Source organism: Corvus cornix, chromosome 10 (genome assembly GCF_000738735.6).
Source record: "Corvus cornix cornix isolate S_Up_H32 chromosome 10, ASM73873v5, whole genome shotgun sequence".
Classification (NCBI taxonomy): Eukaryota; Metazoa; Chordata; class Aves; order Passeriformes; family Corvidae; genus Corvus; species Corvus cornix.
Genome location: NC_046340.1, coordinates 5,410,869 through 5,428,712, shown reverse-complemented (window position 1 = coordinate 5,428,712; position 17,844 = coordinate 5,410,869). Strand labels below are relative to the sequence as shown.

Here is a 17,844-nt window from a genome sequence, read left to right as displayed (position 1 = left end):
CTCCTCTCAAATCACAGTTTTTATCCCTCTCAAAGGTACCAGCAACTCCACAGGAAAAAAAAGACAAAAAAGAAAAAAAAAAAAAAAAAAGAAAACACACTACAGTCCTCTCAGCACTTTCTCACAGCTTCACTACTGCCAAGGATTCAGTTATGGATTCCTCCTCAGTTCTGGGGTAGTCTCTTCAGCCTCCACCACTAGTAGGTGTGTACAGGCTCTCCATTTCTCCCCAGTTCACCCCAAATAACCTTTAAGCAAACTCAGTCCCAAATGCCTCCTTTGTCTGCCTTTATATCACTTATCAGTTACTGATGCTCCAGGGGCTTCCCTTTTCCAAATGCAGAGCATCCCTTCCTTCCCTCCATCACCTGCCTCCCTCCCTCAGCAGCAAGTGGGGCCATGCAGGAGTTCCCTACACTGTCCTGTTTGCTGCTTTTGGGCTTCCCTGTGGATCTGCTCCTTTCTGCTCAGACTGCAGTGATATTGACTGCACTGCAGACACAAATACTTTGCTCAGGTTCCTTAATTAGCTTCATCTTATTTTAGTTTGCATAAACCACGTTCTCTTTTTATTGCACAAACTATTTCTTCTCTCTCAACCACTTGTGGTGCCCCAGCCAGTTTGCTTCCAAACCAGAGGGCTAAATTTAATCCCCCCACTCCCCATTCGGCTTTCTCCATTTACAGTATTTTTTTGGTAATGCTTTTTTTTTTTCCCCCTTTCTTTTCTTTTCTGGGTTGGGTATTTGGTTTGGTGGTTTGTTGCTTTTTTTTTTTTTTCCCCTTCTTTCCAAGAGGCTGGGCTTCCTTTTCGGTCCATAAGCCCTCCTATTTCCCCCTGCCCCCTGGATGCCTGCCTACCTTTACTCTAAAATCCAGAGGAGGATCCAATACACTTAGATGCCAGCTCTTCAAGAGGTATCTAAGGAGGCTGACAGGAGTTTGATGGTCTCTTTTGCAGCCAGTGGCAGCTAATGTGGTCTGAAACCCTCTCTCTCTTTTTTGCCATTCACACACAGTACTTACTCTCCAAGCTTGCTGCTGCTGCCACTGCCTGAAAGGACCTGAAATACCACATAGGGAATTTTGATTTCTTCTGGGAAACCGGGGAAGGAAAAAAAAAAAAACCAACAAACAAAAACGCAGGAAAATTCATCTGGAGATTTTGAAGAAGACATACAATAACAGCAAGAAGTGGCAAGCTCTTTACTTCTTGAACACTGAAAAAGACCTCGTTTCTCTGCCAGGTGTATGGGACTTAGATTCTGGAAGCACTGCACTGAACTGTTAAAGGTAACGTATCGCACTTTCCTCCTTTCTCTCTCTTTGGTGTCTTTTCTTTAACTTTCCTAATTACTCTACAGAAGCAGGCTCTCAGTCAGTGGATTGGTTGTTTCCCTGGTGAGCAACCAGCAGAGAAATGTGAGAAAAGTTGTAAAACTGATTGAGCCAGAGCTTTTCCCTCCTGCAAGCAGCGCTGCTGTGAAGGGGAGCCTGTGCCTCACCTCGGCACAAAGGGTCCTCAGCAGCATCCCACCCGTTGTGGGGAGCAGACCTATAGCCAGGGGGAACACCTGTGTGCCAAGTTTGTTAGTTGGCTTGGGGAAGGGAGGGAAAGCAAGGACAGAGTCAGAGATCCTACAGTCAGAACCACGAGGTGGGAGAGCAGACAGGGTTATCCCCATTCTCCCTCCCCAACAGACCCTCCGACCCATGGGTGTGTGTTTGTGATGGATTCCAGCTGCCGCTGGAGCTCAGGTGATGTGTCTGATCCTGTTCCCGAGCTCTGGGGATGGTGGCTGCTGTCCTGCTGATTTGTTGCAAGTGTCCCAACCAGTGCCGGGGTTTCCTGTGGTCGTGGCTTTGCTCAGTGTCATTGCTCTGCCACAGCGCAGGCAGAGGGTGACCCCTGAGCTGGAGGGGTGTTAAGCTCTGGAGGGGCTGACAAATTCAGAAAGAGTGAAAAGAACCGAGATGCCCGAGGGTTTGACAGCTCTCCCCTTGTGTGAGAATGTCAGGGACTGGCGGCTGGCAGAGTCCCCTGGGTTACTTCCAGTGAGCTGCTCCGGGCGTTCCTCAGTACCTGCCCGTTTTCCGAATCCATTCACAGATGAAGCATATTTTTAGCAATAGTTTTCAGGGAGCTGAGCTCTTCTCCAGAAGTAGAGCGAGCAAAAAAAGGTTTTATTTGTCAGAATCTCTGTCAGAAGTTACTTATTTCCACTCATTTACTGCTCTTTAAGACTCTTCATTTAAATCCTGTGCTTAGTAGTGCTCTGCACACAGAAGAAAGAGTACATTTTAACCTTTCCCTTTTGAGTTGTTTAGCCAAAAAACATCAGTTTGAAAAGCTTCCCTTGGTTTCTAAAATAGCTTTGCCAGATGTGGAAAGGGGAAAACATCCCACAACGAAATAGTTGGGAGAGAGGAATTTCTTAGCATTCCTCACTACTTTGGTTTTCATCTACAAGCTCCTGGTAAAGGATGTCGGCTGGGCAGAGGGGCCAGTGGTTTGGGGACTGAATTTCGTGGGGTTTCAAATCCTGCAAAGGCACTATTGGAAGCTGAACTATTTCTTTCTTTGCTTTGGTTGTTTGATGTTATATTTTCCTGCTGGCTTGAAGGGACTGTATCTGCCTGACAGGTCAAAGGGGACGCTGCCCCTTTCTGAGATGTTTCAAGTTGTTGTCAGAATGGAAAAGGGGAGGCATCACCTCCCACCATCACTGGGCAGGACAGAGACTGAGCTCTTTCTGCAGCCTGAGCAGTCTTTGGGGGGAAGCTCCATCTGTTCCGCTTGAACTGCTGTTTAATGTTTCATATAATCACCTCCGTGTACAGTAGCCAGGTTTGACAGCAGCACGGGGGCTGGAGGATGGATGGGCAAAGAGAGCCGACAGGATAGGAAATTGAGGGTGTGAAAGAGGTGGAGGGAAAAACTTGCTAAGGAAAAGAGGACACTAAACAAAATTCAGCAGACTTAGATTCCATCAGAGCAAACTCTTTGGTTTTGAGCTCTTTTGCAAGCTCGTTGCTATAAAATACTCCCCAATAAGTGAGGAATATTAAGACGTTTAGAGGAAAAGAGGATGGATGGTATCACTTAAAAGACAGAAACGAATGAAAAAAGATCAGATTGTTGTTCAGTGCTCTGGTATCACCCAGGGATGGACATAATGATTAGGAACACTGGAACTCCAAAGTCCACTCCGTTATTGGTCTTTACTCTCCTCTTCCCTCTCCGGGGCAGATCCTCTGCAAACATAAGTTGCACAGACCCGGTGACTTCGCTGCCTTCCCGTGCTGACTTACACCCGTCGGCAACGTGGGCCGGTGGAGAGCCAGCTGGTCCCATTTTAAAATCAACGGGACCTTTCTTAGCTGCCTGAGGCATCTTTTCCACCACCACCCGCCTCCGTCTCCTTGCTTCCCCCTTCCCTTTGCCAGCTGGGTGGAATGGCCTGCTCTACCCGACAAGGACAACCCTAACGCGAGTTGCTCTCCTCCGCCTCCTCCTCCTCCTCCTCCTCCTTTTTTCCCCCCCACGCTTCCCGAGCCCTCTGCAGCCTCCACGTGTGGAACAAGCCGGGCTGTGTGTGCCGCTCTCAGGCAGCTTCCCAGCAGCAGCAACAAAAGCCGTGTTCATAGCGGGTCTGGACCACATAGGGAGCCAGCGCACGACGGCTGCCGAGCAGCCCAGAGCAGCCGGGGCTGTGTAAAGAGTGCAGGAGAGAGAGGGACAGCAAAGAGAGGGAGCTGTTATATATTTAAAAAAAAAAAAAAAAAAGTACTTGAGCCCAGTGCAACAACGGAAACCTTACAGTTTACTTTTAAAAACTCAGAGCTTCCTTGTGAGCGGGCAGAACAGCCCAGCCTGTGTGTGCGGGGCAGGACTGCGGGCTCTGCTGTGTGCACAAGGGCGGTGTGTGAGCGCTGCCTCCCTCCCCTCCCTCTCAATGGGCTCACAGTATAAATCTAAAGAAGCTTTTTGTTGGCCTGATGAATAGGCAGGGGGTTTTGTCGCGCTACCCGCGCAGCCTTTTTTGAGACGCTTCACACCGAGATTTTTTTTTTCCTTCGTGCGCTTTTCATTGGACTTCCCTTTTTTAAGAAAAATTTCCACATCTCCCTCGCATGACATTCTCCCTCCCCAACGATTGCTCCATACAGACCAGAGAGCAGAAGGGTGGGGGAAGGATGAGAAGTACCAGAATCATTCCACTTGCACACCCCAAGACCCTCCATGTGCTTCAGCTGTCGAAATGCCCTGAGGTGTTAAGTAGCAGCCCCGTGGACCGCCTTGCTCCCACTTCCTTCCCCTGCTTTACAAGCCCAACTGCTGTGCCATCGGCTGTAGTGATCTAATTCTCCCAAAGGCTCCAGCACGTTGATGGAGGCAGCTGGAGCCGTGTCACTGCTGTTGTGACCAAGCAAGGATAAGGGAGATGCTGTGCCTTGAGCATGGTGGTCACATAGCAAGGTCCAGAAGCCACCAGGACCCCATTCCTGCTGTATGTGCTGCATGGAGGTAGCCTGGAAGCTGGCTTTGCCTGTGGGTTTCTGTTCTGGAAACTGGTTTTGCCAGTGCCTGAGGCTGGCTGAAGGGGAAACCTTGCTGTGCAGGGGAGCTGGACAGGAGGACAGCCACAGAAAGAGTTCTGCTGAGAGAAGGGAGCAAGAGATGAAGGTAGGGAAATGGGAGATCTCTGACAAGCATAATCCTCTGGGTTTTCACCCTTGTAGTTGTTCTTTATGTCAACCAAGGCATAGCAACTCATGGCTTTTCCATAAAAACCAGTTTATAGAGCAAGCCAGAGGACAATTGGAGCAGTTGAAGTAGGGAGAACTTTGGGCAAGACCCAAAATTAACTCAGGTGAGTGAATAGTCCTACCTCATTGCTCAGTTCCTGCCAGGTTGTCACTATGTCCTAATTGCTTGGGGGCTTATAATGGAAAGGAGCAGTGATGGCAGTGAAGAATTTGGGTTATGGGATGTCCCAGGAGAGGCAGGTCTGGACAGCTTGACCTGGAAGATGTGCTTGCTATGATATTAGTGAGGCACCACATGAGCCTTGAACACATGGATAGTCCTGGTTGCCAGCGTGTTATCAGGGAACCACCTGGGAGCCAGGGGTCTCCTGACACACCTTGCTGTGGGGGAGCTGAACCCCGCCTTCCTCTGTGCCAGCAGAGGGTAGGGCAGGTCCTGGAGGAAAGGGACTCACTTCAACAGGGGCTGTATCAAGTGGCACAAGACAAAAGGGCATCTGCAGGAGCAACCACCTCGTATCATGGGGATGAAGTGATCAGGACAGCAAATTTCTTCTGGCAGGGTGGTGCTCACAGGTTAGGCCTGAGGGGTAAAATTGCCTATTAAGCCATGCCAAATAGACCTAGTGTACATTAGTGGGAGAATATGGAATGTAAATACTCATGCTTCAAGGCAGAAGGCAACCACTGAATGCCTCGTGTTAAAAAGAAACTTCCTCCTCAGCAATTTTCTCCCTATTTTTCGATGATGAGAACTTTGCTCTGAAGCTGGTAATATAGGTCTTGTCTAAGGCAGGATACTGGTCTGAACACACCATTGGTTTCATCTGGTCTGGCAATTTCCATGTGTCTTTGGCTTCTCCAATGCCCTTGGTTAGCAGTGGGCAGAAGACTTGGCAGAACACTTTATTATTTGTTTATTTAGTAGTGTAGACAACCACTGAAAGACAAAAGGAATCGTTTGTTGTGGCTGCAGACATACGGGTTTGACTTAACAGGAATAATTCGACAGGACACAAAAATCTGTAGGGAAAACTAAAAGGAAATAACCAAGGAACATCTCCTGCCTGAGGTTAGATCACAGACTGGATGAGAAAGGTGTGTGAAAAAAATGCACAGGCCAGCAGCTGATAAACAGATGAAAATGTTGCTGATCCCTCCCAGCTGGAGGTCCCATCCATCATTTGCACCTCTGCTGAGAGAGCAGTCGCTGTGCTGGTGATTGAATAACCTGTAATCCACAGCAAAACCTGCAGCTCCTGCTGGGATCCTGCACAGGGTCAGGGATAAGCACCCCTGGAAATCCCCAGGCACCACAGGCTTTGCACAGGGCAGGGCAGATTCAGTAGTTTTGCTGGCATAAATCTACTGACTTCAGAAGATTATTCCAGTTTAGCAGCCCTGTGGTAGAGCAGCTGTAGATCTCAGTACAATTAACATTACATCATCTGTACCACAGTTTCAAGGTTGAAATAATCATGTAGGTTACATATTGGAAATTACAGAATGGCTTTCATATAAATGACTAACTGTCACTGTTACTTACCCCAAAAAAATAGTTTCTCTGGTGTTGGGTGTATAAATAATACCCTGTACCTCTATAGTGGTCAGCTTCAAAGTAATACTTCAGTGCTGTACCACAACAAACACCCTCCCATTCTGTAATAGCTGGTCTGCAAATGATGTCTTTTCCTCTGTTGTAAATTACACCATGCAGTTACTGCCACTGCTGCTATTGCATTCGGCCTGGTTAGTAAGTAATACTCTTTCCCTATCATTGTATCTGGGGTTTAAATAATAACCTGTCCTCCTACAGGAGTTGGCATGTAAGCATCACCCTCATCCTGCCTGGCACTTTGGAGTGCACAGAACATCCGGCTGCTGCAGAACAAATTGCAGCTTTCCTGTCCACAGTATTTGCCCTCTAAATATTGCCCTGCTGTTTTGTATAGCACTTATTGTATAAATAATACCCTGCTGCCTCGTGGTAATTGATATGTAAGTGATCCCATCAGGCTGCAGGGTTCTTACTCTGCTAATACTGCCTACTACACCAGCACTGTGCAGAGAGGGACACTGGGCTCCCAGCTTAGCCCTTCACCACTGATACTTGGGCCTTCTCTCAAAAAACAGGGTGGTCAGTGGCCACAGAGCTAATGCTACCGTGCAATCATCACTGTGTGCCAGCAGGAAAAGGGATCAGCCCTTTGTTTAGCCAGCTAGCCCGTGGGATTGTGACCCTTCCTTGCATCCTTCAAGACCAGGAGCCATTTTTCCAGACTCAGGGCAAAATCCTTGTGCCTTCATAATTCCCAGATTTCCTGCAGCATGTCTCCTGAAAAAAGCTCTTGAGGCTACTTAGAGCAGACATCACTTGCCAGTCCTGTCGTGTGGCTTCCTGCCTGTTACAGGAGCCATGGAAAGGATTCAGCACCACCAGTAATGTTGAGATGTGTTCAGCAAAGGACAGAAGGGTCTTCATTGCTCTTATGGTTCAGCTCTGAACCTGTCCAGCACTTTGAAATGCTCCAGACCAACCCCAGCATGCCCTTGATCCCCTCTGCAGTGCTGCATCCATTTCATCTGCAAAATCATTCCCCTATCAGCACAGCGATAGGCACGTGCACCTTCCTTTGTACCCATCAGCATATGAATATGTTTTGGGCCATTTTGGCCATTCTTTTGCCAAATCCAGGTAGGCACGTGGGTTACAGACATGACGAACTCAGAGTCAACCAAGATCTTCATTTCAGTTCACCTTCAATGCTGTGCTTCCAGCTTTCACTGGCACTGGCAGCATATCTGAATTATCTTGCCCAGGCACCATCATCCCTCTGAGAAATACAGCTTCAAGTTCAGTGTGGGCTACAAAGCCTTCCTGAGAAATAAGCTCTCGAGTGAGCTGGCCTCTGCTGAATATCACACTGCCCTTTTCCAGATTTTAAATCCTCACAGGATAGCTCACTTCTGCTCTTGTTTTGGTCATTTGCATACAATTGCCATTGGCTTCCTACTTGAATAAGCACACGAAACTGACATAAACACATGTGCTTTATAAATGTTGTGCTCAGCCCTTTCTTTCCTGGATGCTAAGGTTCTACACTCCTCCTCCATCTACCATGGCACCTCATCTGTTCAGGAAATGGTGGAGAAAGGGTATTTTGGCAACTTCAGGATCATAGTCTAGCGGAAAAAAACAAGAAGGTTGGGGTTTTTATGCTTGAAATGGAAACTTTCTCACACTGCAGTCTCAGATTAACACTGAAACTTTACTCATTTCTCCATTGTGTGTACTGGCAAAAGTGAAGACAAATACATTGGTTGGCACCTTCTCTTCAACCCTGGCACAGTTCATTTCCAGTTTCTTCTATTCTCCAACTGGATTGTTTTCTGTTCTGTAACTTCAAGTGCAGCTGACTGGTTTTCTGTAAATCTGCATGCAGTTCCTCACCCATCAGAGATGTGTCTCTCTTCTGTGCTGTTGGGTATAATTAAACAATAATATTGCTAAACTGGTTGGGTACGAGGGTCATTAGATGCTCAGATAGCTGATTGGATTTATCTCCCTTATAAAATTAGTCCTTTTCCCGAAGTTGCTTTAGGGATTCAAAACCAGTTTTACAGCAGAGTACCCAAAGACAGAGAAAAGCAATTCTGCAAATTCCATTATGTGCCTTGCTCATCCATTTGCATCTCTAAATTCTGAAATATTGTGCACAGTTTGTCAGACCATCAGAGTTTTACTGCACAATTTTGACATGCCCAGAAATCTCACAGCATCTCACGAGAGACCACTGTACCCTTTGCTATAGTGTCAAAACTTGAACTCAAGATCCTTGAAAGCTCAGTTTAGAAGCAATCTGTTAAATTTGTTAATGACCAGTGGGTCTGGTGTCTCTTGCTCTCCAAAATACTTGCTTTTAGCTTTCATTCCCTTTTGCAACATCCTTATGGTGAGAAGGAGATTCACTGAGCTGTGCAGAGAGCAAGCACAGAGCTCACAGCCTAAGGGGAGAGGATGTCCAGCATGGATTTTGCACACCCCAGCGCCCACAGGAGGCTCGAGAGACTCAAGATATTGGCTGGACAAGGCTGGAGTCTGTATGGACCAAACTTTAAGGGCCAAAATGAGTATCAGTGTAGCCCCTCACCTTCCCATTATACTTTCATTAAAAATCATTCACTTAAAGCATGACTCATGCAACTGTGTTTGCGGGAATGCTCATCCTGGGTGTTAGAGAATATTTTTGGTTTGAACATTTTGCTGTTTTCCTGAACATCTCTCCTGTTGTGTGGTTTATTTCAGTGGTGCCTCAGTGTCCACTAATGCTGTGATAGCTCTTCAGTTGCAGCTGTGGAATTTCCATGACCTGCAGGCTGCTCTGTGACAGTGCCCAAATGTTATGTATGATTTGATCCAGTTCTCACACTGTGTGTAAAATCCATAGAGGATTTTCCTCTCTGTATTGTCTTAAGGAATCACTTCTTCTTCTGTCTGAAAGCAGAGTGCTCTGTGCTAACTTGTGGGGATTTAGACATCCTTTTGAGGGCTCTCCCTGCTGTCTTTTCAGGACTTGCAAGCAGTTACCTGTCTAGACTAGGTTTTAATAGAAGAATTTGGGATTAATGTTCCCAGCCTCAGAGTTAAATGGCGTCTTTACTACTGATTCCAGTGGTAACTGGATCTGGCCACCAGATAATTTACCTGCCCATCTTACTGGGAGAATGACAGGATAGGTTAAAATAAATCGTAATTATTACTTGCATTTGAATTGGTCTTTTATGCTAATACTATAAAATGAATTTTACTTTTATCCAGTTTCTCTTTGTATTGTTGCATATTTGAGTCAAAATACCAGCATAACATGCTCCAGGATCCAGTTTAAAGCCCACATCTCCTCCATCAATGCTGGACCCTATTTGCAGGTTTTAAACACATTGCCAGGCAGTTATTCTGCCTACAAGGGGATCTGTGTTGGTGCCTTTCTGTTCCTCAAAATGTGGGCACTGTTGGTTTTAAGGTGTCCCACATATCTCTGGAAAAGCAACATTTTCTTCTGCCCTTACAGAATACTTCACCAAACACTGGACAACGTTTCACCGCTCTCCCTCAACCACATCTCACACACAGGAATTTATTTACCTCTCAGAAAACTTGTTTTTCCCATCTAATTGCTGTTTGGGTTTCCTCCATACCTCACTTTCTCTTTTTGAATGTATGACAAATGGACTTTGCTTAGCAAACTGCAGATTTTGGCTCAATGGCAGCAGCTCTTCAAATGTCTGTGGCTTGTGTTAAGGTTACATTTCTTTCCCTTCACAGTCTGCACCTCACAGAATAATTTTATATTTCATGTAAGAACCTTGCTTTTATTCAGGATTCCCATGGTCTCCCCAAATTCACATTTGTGCTCTCTAGGCTTGGCCAGCAGCACACTTTCTGGATTCCAAGATCTCTAAGGCGGAGATTGTCTTCTGCTTGTGCTGGGGTAATTCAGTGGAGTCCTCAGATCTGAGCTGTAATTAAAGGATTATTGATATTATTGACCGTAGACTGAAACCCATTTTGGAGAGGGTAATTGTCTTCCTCTTGCTCCCCCTTCCAATGTCACATCCACACAGTTTTCTCCTAAGTTATACCGTACCTAAGCCCATTTATAAAATCACGTGTATGTAGAGAAAAGGATCTCTATATACAAAATATACCTTCAGGTCACAGAGTTTGGCTGTATTTCCAGTGCAGTGTCTCTGTTCTTTAGGGTAGTTTCTCCATGTGTTTGAAGGGATCAGACCTTTCAGTGTGGGCAGAGTTTCAAGAAGACACTGAGACCTCTTTTGGAAAAAAAAAGGAAAAGGCTGTGATTGAGTTTTGGACTGAACAATGGGTCCTATATAACTAAAAATTTATCCTTTTACCTTTGTTGCTTTTTTCAGGAAGTGTTTATTTGAAGGGTTTTCTTGGGGAAGTTTTGTCCTGAGCCACGGTGGAAATCTCAAGACAAGGAATTGAAGCTCTTCTGCCACTTATTCTCTCTCTTATGATGAGGAATCCCATTACCTTTCCTCCTGGGTGGATGAATACATCACCCAGAGAACAACATCCACTGCAGGGGGGGGGGGGTCAGAGGCTGAGAAAGGACAATTTCTTAGGCATCTTTTCCATCACCTTGCTCCTTTCTTTCTAGCTCCCTGCCAGTCTCATAAAACAGGACTTAAAGCTTTTGAGGTCTCTGATGGATGGTCCTTCTCTGTGGCAGCCCCAAAACAAGCTCGTTTGGCTGTGAACTATTTTGTCGTTATCTTCTTTCTTGTCATGTTTTGTTCTCTGCTGTACAATTTGGCTTGGTTCTAAAGCACCACTATAGTAGAAAAACACAAGAGAGAGATTTATTTTCTGCCTGGAGTCCCTGTTGGTTTCTTCCCAAGAAGAAAAGGACAGTCTGAACCAAAGGCAGGAATTACTGTTTGGACAAAGTGACCTGACAAGGGCATAGGAGCAGTGGAGGAGTGTCTGTGCCCAATGGAAGTGCCCCTAGCTTGGAGAGCTGAGCATCCCTCAGTGTTCTCTGCACAGTGAAATCCCCTTGGAATGAATAACTGGTGCAGGACAGGACAGTTGACTGCACTCTATGCCCCAAAAGAACAGAGCAGTACTAAATTAAACAGAGAACTTATAGACTGAGCTAGTTAAATTAAGTTAAACACACAGTGTGTGCCTTAGTTAAGAGTGAAGAGAGCACTGCACACCAGAAGGGTCTCCTGCAGGAACAGTCTGAGCACACAAAAAAAGGAAGGAACTGTGCAGGGATGCTGTGCCATGAGGATGCTCAGAGGTCTGGAGCACTTCTTCTTTAGAGACTGCCTGGGAGAGCTGGGATTGTTCAGCCTGGAGAAGGCTCCAGGGAGAGCTTAGAGCATGTTCCAGTACATAAATGGGCTGCAACAGAGCTGGAGAGGAACTTGGGACAGGAACATGTAGTGACAGAACAAGAGGGAATGGACCCAAGCTGACAGAGGGCAGTTTAGATTAGATATTAAGAAGAAGTTCTTTCCTGTGAGGGTGATGAGACACCAGTACAGGTTGCCCAGAGAAGCTGTGGATGCCCTATCACTGGGAGGGTTCAAGGCCAGGTTGAACAGGGCCTTGAGCAATCTGGTCTAGTGAAAGGTGTCCCTGTCCACAGCAGAGGGGGTTGGCACTGGATGATCTTTAATGTCCCATCAAAAGCCATTCTGTGACTCTATGACTACCAGGTGCCCTGAGATGGCAATGGCTGGGGGAGTGTCTGGGGATGAATATAGAGGGAAAACATGAAAGAAGAGATTATCTGGTGAGTTTTCAACAGGGCTTTAAGCCATCCACACACTTACAGGAAAGCCCCTGGTTTGTACAGCCAGACAGCAGCCCTGGGCACTGCCCCTGCTCAGCACCTGCCAGTTGCTTGGCTCTGTCCCTGGAAGGGACCAAGAGGGAGGGCTTTGTCCATGGTCCACAAAATCATTCACCACTGCTAAAGCTGTCAAGAGGGGGACAAAGTGGTCTGGGAGAGCTGCTCAAGGAGGAAATGAGAGGAGACAGTGAACCATTCTCCTGCTGTCATGCAGGAGGCAGTTTCGGGGGTGCAATGCCCAGCCATTGATTAAGTTTTCCTAGAACCAGAGATGGGAGTGAAAAGCTGCTTCTCTTCCTTAATCCTTCCTGTACCATTCAACCTCCTAGAGAAGTACAAGCTGGCATGGCTGTTTTGTGCTCAATTTAGTTGTCAGAAGTTTGCTGGCAGAGGAAATGGAGAAGTAGGAGAGTCTTGTTCAACACAGCCAAAGCAGCAAAACCCTCATTTATAGTCCGAATGTGAAGCTTGTGGTCCCTTTGTACTGTGTGCCCTCTCCATAAGCTGGAAGGCAAAGCGAGCCCAATGCCTTCAGAACTGAGGGTGATCATGTCATTCCCAGACAAGAGACGGCTTTGGTGAAAACCCACCCAAATGCTCTGGTAAAGACCCTTCTTCTGACACCAGAGTGTGTGAGATCCTTCAGCAGCAGTAGCAAAACCCACACTTGCATTGTGGTTGGGGGTTCACGTTGCTGCCAGAGGAATTATCTGAAGTCCCAGAGAGTAGCAGCTGAGAGGAAAAGCTCTTTTTCTTCTAGGACTTCCTCTGCTTGCCTTGCACAAAGAATGTCTGTGAACACTTGATATGCATGTGTCTTTCTAAGGAGTCACAAATATTTTGAGGATCTGGATACGTGAGAAAACAGTAATCCCTTGCTTCTCCAATGAAAATGCCAGTGATCTGCTCAGTAAGAAAAGATTGTTCTCCATCTTCTGGAGTTATGAAGAAAAAAAATATGCCACGAAATTGGTAGATTTCAAAACTTGCAGATTATTTATGGCAAATAGTAACAGTCTCTTGGACCACTGGCACTACCTCCTGAACAGCACGTGGCAGGATGGCTCCCCTTTTTCAGCCAGTGACCAGAAAACCTCAGGCCCTCTGCCATGCCATTTGTCCTTTTGTCTTCCAGGTCATCCCGAAGGGAGGATCAGTTTGAGATTCCACCTTCCTAGCAAAACTAAACTGTTCATGTCTTGAATTTATGAGACAGGAAATCTACTTGGGAGGAAAGCTGGGGCTGAAACAGCCTCATTTAAGGAAATCTAAGCACACTGTTTACACAATGTCTGGAATTAATGCAGAGAAAACTTTCAGGTGCCAACTTTGGAAAGAGAAAATGGGGAGCAAAAAGAGGCAGATACTGAGACTGTGATGAAGCTGGAAGCTCTTCCTCCAAGCTGGATGAAAGGTTGCTTTTACTGCTACTAAGCACCAGCAGCATGCTGTACTCTCTATGGCAAGGCCCAGATAGGATATGATTGCTCACCCAGCTCTTTTGTGTCCAAGATGTGACACTATAAGGAGGTTTAATATCACCAGCTGTGTGCATTCCCAGTAGGGACAGCCTCACCAAAGATCGTGGTGGAGTCTGATGTGTGGAGCACATCAGTAGAAAGTGTCCTTAGCAAGAGGTTTCTGCAGTTTTGTATCTTGTGAGAGGTGCCCATTCCCATGAAGGGACATTATTGCAATGGGGCCACGTGGTCACAGCACACCATTAGTGTGACCCACGGTGTGGTCATTACAGAGACCCTACAGCCATGCACATGGTCCTGTGGCTCTCACCTTGAGTCTCCTGAGGTTGTTGCCATTCCAAGCTAGAGTGATGTCTTCTGCCTGTCTGGAAGGATCATTGTGAAGCTGGCAGGAAACAGCTTTGCAATGTCTCTTCCAGTGCCACCCAGTGCCCTGTTAAGTGAACTTCCTCATGGCATTTCTTGGGAGCACATATGTTGCATTCAAGGTGATGTTGGGTAGCAGAGCATTGACAGTTATCTGATCTGGGCAGTAATGAGCAGAGTCTGTGAAGATTTATGTCTCCATGCCTACAGATTCTGTAATAAAACATGGTTTCAAACACTTTATTGCTTTCTGGAAAGCCATCCTTCTGAAGGGCTGAGCTGGGTCAGACCAGAAGGGTTGTCCATGAATTCTTTAAGGTCTCTTCCAACCCAAGCCATTCCATGGTTCTTTGGAATCTTCTGCCAGCGTAGAAGCGCTGCAGAGATTTGCTGTTCTGCAGTCACATTCACACCTCGTTCTGCAGCCAGAGAGGGATGATTTCTTATTGTTAAGGCTACAGCTTTGCATAAATGAGGCTTCAGCCTTCTCCTGAAACAAGTGAGAAGTCAAATTCTGCACAAGGGAAAATCTCCAGTGCAGCCTGTTCATCATCCACATGCTCCAGCAGAGCAATAGGACATCCTGTGGTGGGGACAAGTGGATGCTGCCACTCAGATGAGCTTTATCTGTCCTACACAAGCTCTCTCAGAGGGTTTTCTAGCTCCCTCAATCTTTTCTTCCTCCTCCTCCCTACTGGGCTTTAGTAGCTCGGATCCTAGGTGCACAGAAACAACAGCTTTTGTGGTTTTCATGGGGTTTATACTGAGCCAGTGCATTTGGATGGAAAAAGTTGTCAGTTGAAGGACTTGCTACTGACTTCCTTGGATCATGGCCCAAGCTGCCATCTTCACACCTCACATCCAAGGAGGTCCTGGTTTCTCTTCTTTTGTGTTGTGCTGGTTTTGCTTCTTGTGTCTTTCGGGGGAGTTTCACTTAAGGCTGACAGCAGCTCCAGATAAAAAGCGTACAGGATATAAGGAGACTTTATGAAGTGCATAAACACCCACCAATCCCTAAAAATTAGATGTCTAACAGTGCTCCAGGCTCCCTTGCTTGCTGACAGAAAAGGCTGAACCCCTCTTTAAAGGATCTCAGCTGAGACATCTATTTTATAAGGAGATTAACTGCTCTTTAGAAGTTTCTGTTCCTCCTCTTGGGCTGGAGAGGGTTTTGAGTGTGAGCTTCTACCAGACTCAAAGGCTCATTGTTCCCTTGAATTCAGAGGCTCCAGTGCCTGTTTGAGCGTAGCTCTGGCTTTCCATATCAAGCAGACACTTGGAGCCATGGCAGCCCAGGGCTTGGTGCTGATCCCACACCTTGCCTGAAAGGCTCCAGCTGTCATCTGCTTGCCATAGTGGGTATTTTGCCACTTCTCTATCCTTGAAGGATAGAAGAATTACCGTGGTGGGTGTTGCTAGTGGCAGACAATTCTGGTTTTCCTGCAAGAGGGCTAGTTTTGGAACAGCTGGTGGTTTGGGCTTCTGCTGTCCTGGAGCCTGTGAGTTTAACTTGTTGCTGAAATCAGTGGAGATATAATGAAAAACCAATGGAAATCAGGGGAAGATGAGAGCTGCTCTGTGGCAGATATCAGAAAAGAGATAAATGCTTGGGAGACTTTTGTGTTCAGTCGGAGTTTTGTTCCAAACCATCTGTCTGAGCTTGGATCACTAACTGAACCTAGCACAGGATTGTTTAGTTTTGCTAAGATTTCCTCTGGCATCCTGCTCTTTGAAAGCATGAGCAGCATGCAACCTTGAGCATTTTGGCTTTTCCTGTAGTGTGTGTACACTAAAATCAGATAAACAGTCAGACTATAACAGACTGCAACTGTTTTATTGGAAGAGAAGTCATAAAGACACTGAAAAGGATAGAGCATAGCACCATCTTTGGGTCTCTGTGCCGGAGGACAGAGAGGAGTTCTGGAGCTCATGTCATGGCTAAAGGCACCCTGGTACCATCACCAGGGTGCATCAACAGAGCTGTCTGACCATGGCCATACCTGCAGTGGCAATGGGTGCTTGAGGACGGGAGCCAGCTGAGGCTTGAGGTGAAACCTCCCATTATCCCTAATCTTCAATAAATGCTCTGTTTTGTGCCTTATGCACTAAAAGTGCCTCAGTGCCACCAGTTTGCCATCCCCTGCAGCAATCCAGGCAGCCAGTGCTGCAGGGCTGCCAGGACCACATCCCTCGATGACAAAATATCTGAGCAGTTGCTGCCATGTGTCTTTCTGATTGGGGGAAAACAAAAAGAGGTTATTGTTGCAGGGATGGTTTCAGAAACGAAGCACCCAAGCATCCAAGCTGCTCTGCACATAAAGGTCTTACTCACAGAATGGTTAGGAAGCCAGACAGAATGGAATATTTCTCCTATTTTCTTTGCAGCTGAAAAAACATGAAAAATCACAGGAGCGCATTTACTGCCATATTTCTGTTCCAAAGTTTGCCTTATTTAAAAAGAGAAGAAGAAGAAGAAATAAAACCGGTTTTTCCCACCTCCCTCACTCCCTCCCCTCCCCCCTCCTTCCTTCCCTCCCATTTCCTGGACCTGGCTGAGGTTTTTAACTGAAAAACCCTGAGTCCAGCAGAGAGGCTGGGAACACACAGAGGGACAATAAAGTGTTTGTTTGTAGAGATCACAGAGGAACAGTCTGTAGTTTTACAGAGGAGAGGAGAAACCACCGTTTCACCGAAGCCTACAAGGGCATAGGATGTGCTCTCCTGATGTCCCTGCTGGGTCATGGGGTCTCCTCAGACCTCATCAAACCCCTGGTCCCAAGTGCTGGTACCTGAAAATAATAATGCTGAGAAAAGGCTGGATGGAGGTGACCACACATCCTAGAGAAACTCAGGTCCGTTCCCTGGTGGGGAATAAACCGGGGATGGAAAACCAGTTGAAGAAAGAGAATCCAAGGCTAAATAAACAGAGCTGCTTGCTCAGGAGCCTCTTTATATTCATAATTTTAGAGGAAATATTGTCTTTGGACATGCGCTTATGTCCAGGCATATCTTCGAGGTAATGAGTGACATTTTATTAGCTGCCAGAAGGAAAATGCAAGTGCGCTAAAGGCTTTCCAAAACTGAGAGAGAGGAAAGCTTGAAATGATCCATCTGCCCCTACTAAAAAAAAAAAAAAAGGAAAAGAGGGCAACTATTGCAACAAGGGCGATTGACATGGTCTGGAGCAAGCAAAGGCCACAGGAGGAAAAACTGCAAATGGGACTCAATTAAAATAGACTAGAACAGAAAATGCTTTGCAGCAAGCAAACGTCTTCAGCTGTGCTGCAAACAGGCCATCTGGCTATTTTCCACTGTACAGTCTGACTGTGTAGGTACTTTGTTGAGCTTCCACTCCAGTGACTTTTCCTTTTCTTGCTCTCTCCACATTCTCCAGCCCTTTGAAAAGCTGGGGATGTGGTTGGAAGAGCAAGGGATTAAACCTGTCTGCACATAGGTACACGCTTCCCTCCACACACACTTAGATTCTCAAATAAACATATTTATATGCAGCCAGTTGAGGACACTGCACACAACCTGATGCAGAAGCACGGTCTTAGGAGTAAAATAGAGTGGCAATAAACTTCAGTGACAGGGACAGTTGTTCTCCAGGGTGGGGAGCTCCTGAGCCTACCAGCAGTTCCCAACCCTGTCCTTTTCCGAAAGGCAGGAGTTTTTTCCTGAATTCTTCCTGGCCCAGGCTGAATTGGAGAGGACCTTGTTGCTGTCTTGGGCACTGGTTAGAGATGGTAGGATGTCCAGAATTTTTGTGGCAGTTTGGTTGGATTCTTGTTCCTCCAGACTGCTCTGTACCCCACACAGGGACAGTCATCCCGATG

General features: G+C 46.5%; 1 protein-coding gene across 1 annotated transcript in view; it reads left to right on the top strand.

Moving 5' to 3' along the window:
• Positions 1–847: 847 nt before the first annotated feature.
• The window catches only part of ACAN (aggrecan), a 46,813-nt gene continuing 29,816 nt past the window's right edge, over positions 848–17,844 (top strand). Inside the window, 1 exon segment of the mRNA XM_039557529.1 lies at positions 848–1,293. The gene's annotated coding sequence lies outside the window, so the exon portion shown is untranslated.